This window comes from Notechis scutatus, chromosome 2 (assembly GCF_049901735.1).
Source record: "Notechis scutatus isolate UNSWTSFEM ecotype Mainland chromosome 2, rNotScu1.2, whole genome shotgun sequence".
NCBI classification, from domain to species: domain Eukaryota; kingdom Metazoa; phylum Chordata; class Lepidosauria; order Squamata; family Elapidae; genus Notechis; species Notechis scutatus.
Genome location: NC_142010.1, coordinates 183,472,263 through 183,478,419, shown reverse-complemented (window position 1 = coordinate 183,478,419; position 6,157 = coordinate 183,472,263).

Sequence of the window (6,157 nt, the reverse complement as noted above, 5' to 3'; positions counted from 1 at the left end):
CCAAATCAGGTTGCAACCAAAGTTATGGAACAAATTATGGTCATGACCAGAGGTTCTACTGTAGAATCCCACCCCTGCACATGCTCTAAGTTACTTTTCCCTCTTCATATCCAGATAATGCTTCAGTCCAGTTTCTCAATATCATCTACACTGCTTTGAATTTCTTGGAGAAAGGCCAGTTTGTTAGATACCATAAGATTTGTTTGTTAAGTTTGTTTGCCGCCCATCTCACTGTGGAATACTCTGGGTGGCTTACATTAAAATTGAAAAAAAAAGATTAAAAATATAAAAATAGCAATAGTAAAGGAATGAAAGAATGAACAATGGAAGTACAGTAATATGAAATATGAAATAAAAAAGATGAGCAGAGGGAGAGCGGGAAGTGCAGGGGGAAAGTGGGGACAGCAAGTTGGTCTAGCAAATACCTCCATTGATGTACTTCCTTATTGGATCCCTAGGCTAACCAGCCAAGCCAAGTCTCCAGGCCAGAGGTCTCCAAACTTGGCAACTTTAAGACTTGTGGGTTTCAATTCCCAGAATTCTCCAGCCAGCTATGCTCTTGCAGAAGGATAGGAGGATGGGGACATTCCTCACCCGGGGAGGAGGGAGGGGGAAGGATGTTGCACAGGGCTGGCGTTACAATGCAGAAGGCTCTTCGCTTTTAAGTGTTTTAAGAAATGCCAAATTCCACGTTCATCACATTATACAACCTATTGTTTGATCAATTGATTACTGTAGTGATTTCCAATCCTCCAGTGTTTGTCTTTTGAATGTTGAGAGTTATATTATATTAATATATATTTCATTGTACGGCAAGGGATACTTTTCCACAGGTCATTTTTATCTTATATAAATAATGTTATGGTATCTGCTGCTCCTACTTTCTTTTGAATGCACTGTTCCTAGGAAATCCTCTTCACCGCTGTTTGCTAAAGGAGTCATTGTCCAATGGTTCATTGCAGAAAATTGAGGAGTCTGATTTTTAAAAACAAACAAACAAACAAACCACTTATGTTTTGCCTAGGGATATGGCCAGGCTTGTTTGGCCCAGATGCCAAACTATGACAAACTGAATATGAATCCTCAGATGCATTCAAAATATCCTTATTGTTGTGTGTCAGTGGAAAAGAGATACTGCTCTCAGGCCTTTTGGCCGCTTATCTTCTTGTTGTCCTCCTCAGCAACTGATTTCTGGATATGATTGGAAAAACTCAGGATTTCAGGGACCACATTGGGAAACCCAGTGATGCAATTAGAGAATCATTTACGAGCAAGTGGTGAATTGCAGCAGCATATGTGCAATCGTGTAGTCATTCATAGTATCTTCTCAACCTGTAGGAAGCTATACTGTACAAATGCAGCTGAGGAGAAAGTTGAGGGAGTGGTTAGTTGTGCTGGCTGAGAATTCTGGGAAGTGAGGCCTCAAAAGAAGAGCATTAATTTGAAGAAGAGTCTCCCAGATTCTTTTTCACAGATATATTTGTTCTTTACAGTACCTAAATATAAATGCATGCATCTTTCTTACTTGTTTGATTGGGTCTTGCCTGATCCTCTTGTCGCCCTGGAATTGCTACCTTCCTCAGCAGAGTTATCTTGAAAAGCTGGCATTGCTGGAGCTGGACATCTTCGCACAGAGCGTTTCCCATCCATGACTGAAAGGACAATGGGATAATTGGACGTATTTTGAAAGAATTCTGTTGGTTTCTTCTTCTAACTGATTGTGCTCTCAAAATCTCAATACCAAAAAGTGACATGCACAAAAAAGCACCCTGCTTTCCACATGCCTCAAAATAGCCTCCATTCTGTCTTTTCCAATGCACTTCTGTGACGTGTGAAGATTAACCGCCTGACCTCCAGTGTGTGATGTCACAATAGGAGGCCTACAGTGAGATAAATATGATCATGTCATGACATCACAATATGGCATATGATATGATCAGCAGGGAATTTTGTTCCTGTTTGTAGCAAATGTATGGTCACGTGCTTCTGCATATTTATAGTGGCATTTTTGGTGTTAGCCAAAGAGAAGCTACAACTCACGTTTCTCTCACAGAAACCCGAGTCCTTTAATCAAGTTATTTAGGGAAGGGTCAGAAAGGGTCAGTGTGCATACTTTGTCTCTGTTGCAAAAGCAAGAATTGATCCCAGATTCAGGTTCTTGGCCCTGCAGTGATATTTTGCTAAATGGATTAGGGATCCAAAGCAGCTTCTTTTATTTCTAACCAGTCCTGGACTCCCTTTCTAAAATGTTGCTTGTTATAATCATCCTTTTGGCACAATCCACAGAAAATATGTGTCGTGAAAAGATCCAACAGTTGCTACTTTTTTCATATTAACAAATGATCATACTTTGTGCACCATCTGAAACGGAAGTTGATTTACAAAAGCTGATCTCTGTGAATGGCTTCTTCCTTCATTGCGAGGAGTCCTCAGTATGAAATACGAGGACTCAAAGCAAAGGAACTTTAAAAAAAGAAAAACAAGTTATCATCAGGGGAAGAAGGAAAACAAATGAGTTGAAGTGCTGGATATTTTCACTAGAGGTCAGTCTTACTTCATATTAAACAGCTCATGATCCCTTGTGGATGATTCTTTTGGAGATACCTATTTCCTCACTGAAAGGGAGAAACAGAATGGTCTTGGGTGGGCAAAAAAAAAAAAAGATTGGGAGCAGGCGTGACTTCCAACTTCCTGTTTGATTCCCCATCGATGTTGCTTGTGGGAATCTGGCAGGGAGTTCGGAAACCGATCCTATTCAGCTGACCAATGAAACTGCCTGCTTGTGGAAGGGAGAGGACAATGGAAGCTGCAGACCGTGAGGAAAACTGTACCCCAGCATGTCCGCAAGGGTTCCCTCTCTTCAAAGAGAAAGGGCTCACCTATCAATCTCTGGCACTCCCCAGAACTTCTGAGTCTTTCTCTCGTCCTTATTTCACCACCTTCCTTCATCTCCAGCACTGTTATTTCAATTGTCAACCTTGGTTCCAAGGCAGCCAACTGCCATTTGCCTGTCCACCAGCTGATTGGATGCAGGGGAGAGAGGGAGGTAGGAAAGAAGGTGAAGATACAGTGTTCCCACCCTCCCTTGCACCATACAGCTATGGGTTTCTGGGAAGTGTAGTCAGAAGGCGTGGTGGCGGCACTGAAGTGACAGCTTTCCCAAACTTCATTCCTAAGTGAGTCATGGGTGCTGGATTTCTGTAAATTAGCTCATTTCAGCTACTTTCGTTCAATAATTCTTACCTTATGCCTTCCAATTTACAAAGAGCCACGAGAGTATATAGATATACAAAAGCATATCCCCATAGACAAAGCAGTGGAGAATCATAGGCAAGAAATACGGGGCATTTTTACTCTCTTAGCCTTCCTTGCTCTAGCCTTGGAGCTTCTCAAAGGCTAAAACCTTGCATTATAGCATATACTTCAGAGATTCAAGACAACTTCATCATTCAAGCTAATCAAGGAGTGGGGATGATCTGTTCAAAATAATTGGCTTCTGTTTGGATAATTCCAGTATTATGAATGCAACATATTAAGCACAGCTGGTTCTACCACCTCCTCACCATAATATTCATAAGCAAACATGCACATGTATGCAATATTGTATACAAAAATCTTAACTCAAATATGAGCTCCCCGTGTGATAGGATAAGAGGCTATGGGGAGAAAAAGCAGATCCCAACAATGATCAAGGGATTAATACTTACAGTATATCCTCATACCGGCCCTAGTCTGTTTCTCACATCTATTTAAAAAGTCCTGTCCCACCTTTAAATCCCTTCAAAGCCTCCAAGAGCAATAAATATCATAAGGATTGCATATCTTTATATACGGTAACCGTCAGGGGTGGGCTGCTGGGGGTTCGCAGGGGTTCAGGAGAGCCCCTAGCTAAGATTCTGTGCAGTTTGAAGAACCCCCAAATCCCACTTCTGGCTGGCCCCGCCCACCCCTCCCCTCCCAGGAGTCCCCACACAACCCGTTTTGGATGTAAGTAAGTGCAGGGCCCACGAGGGGGCTCGGGGAGGGTGAAAAATGAGCTTCCTGGAAATGGGCCTGTTTCTGGCTTCCAGAGAGCCTCTGGAGCCCAGGGAGGCCGTTTTTTGCCCTCCCGGAGGCTCAAGGAAAGCCTCTGGAGCCCGGGGAGAGTAAAAACAACCCCCCATGGTGCAGGAGACAGACTAGGCCACACCCACAATGGCCACGCCCACACAGCAAGCGGGCAGAGAACCCGTTGCTAAAGTTTTTGAAGCCCACCCCTGGTAACCATGCCTCCGTATCTTCATCAGAGGACCATCTCTGGATTTTCTGCCAACTAAACTATATTTATTTGATTTTTAAAAAATATTTTCAACCTTTATTACCTTATAAGTAACTCAAACATATCTAATAACCCCAGGGGTGGGATTCTACCAGTTCGCACCTATTCGCTAGAACTGGTTGTTAACATTCTAAGCAGTTCAGAGAACCGGTTGTTAGAAGAAATTACTGGCCTAATCCTGTAAGGAAGGCAGGAAGGAAACATTCTGGTATTGCTTACAGAAACTGTCTCTCTGTTAACCCTTATTACATTCTTGGCAGAACTAGACTTCCTGTCTCAGGAACGTCTCTGGAGGTTTTTTCCTGTCCTTTGCTGGTACTTTGCTTGTGTGGAGTGACCATTCAAAGTTACAATGGCACTGAAAAAAAATGACTTATGACCATTTTTCACACTTATGACTGTTGCAGCATCCCCACAGTCATGAGAGGCCAGGCGAGGAGATGCGTGCCTCAATGTGAGTGATATTGAGTTGGTCACACCCAGCCAAAAACATGGCCACCAAGCCATGTCCACCCAGTCACATGACCAAGCCACACCCACCACCTAAGCCACACCCACAGAACCGGTTGTTAAAATTTTTGAATCCCACCCCTGAATAACCCTCCTATTTTTTTCCACAACTCTGTGAGGTGGGTTGGGCTGAGAGTGACTGGCCCAAGATCACCCAGTCATACCAGAACTCACAATCTCCTGTTTTTTTTTAGGCCAGCACCTTACCTACTACACCAAACTGGCTCCTCTACTGAATGATTCCTGGGGGAAAAAAAACATTTCCTGGGATGATAAACTTATGAGTGCCTGCTGAACACATTTTAATTTGCTCATCTAAATTTAAAATAAAATAAAATATGAAGGCACGACTTTGTATATTTTATCAAAGCCAGGACTGACCAGGACTAACCTTTTGGGGCTCCTGTGCCAAAAATTGCACATGCGTTAGTGTGCGCGCACCCATGTGCCAGCACCCAGAATGCAATGCATGCCCCCCCACCCCTGCACATGAGTGCACAATCCCCCCTGCCACCCCCTTACCTGCACTGCACCTCACAGCTGATTTTTCGGCTGGTTTGAGGCCTTTTCGGCCTCCCAGAGGCTTGGTAAAAGCCTCTGCAAGGCTTTTCAGGCCAAATAATATGCCTGTTTCGTCACTTCCGGTATTACAGGAAGTGACAAAATGGGCCTATTCGTCCTGAAAAGCCTCTGGAAGGCCAATAAAGACCTCAAACCAGCCAAAAAATCAGCTGAGGTGCACTCATGCACAGTAAGTTTGCCTGCAGCTCGCGTGCTGGCACAAATGGCTCTTCGTGCCACTTGTGGCACACATGCCATAGGTTTGCCATCACGGGACTAGGTGTTTGACTAGTCTTCTCTCAGGCTCAGTCCTAACAACGTTAGTCGCAAGCACATGGACACAGAATAATTCTTCACTACTTGTGCACTAGTGAGTTATGAGACCTTAGGACATCATCTAACCATTGCTGTGGCAATATATCACTAATAAAGGCCGATTTCATATTGCCACAGCAGTAGCTCAGTGAAATTGCATCAGGCTAGAATGGCTTTTATGGGATGCCTATTCTTCACTTTTAAGGTTAAATCATGTCATGCCAAGCAGGACTCAGTGAAAAATCTTTCAGCAATCTGTAGTAAATTGGTAATAGTACTATGGTCCTAGATGTTGAACAATAGCCACAGAAGTAGTTTTTTCCTGAAAAATAGGCTGCTGAACATAGAATTCACGAAGAAGTAGGGCATTGTTTTTGATGCATTTCAGTCTTGGTGCTAAATGGAAATATTGGGCTGAATCAAGATGCAGTCAGAGATACCCCATCCTTTGGA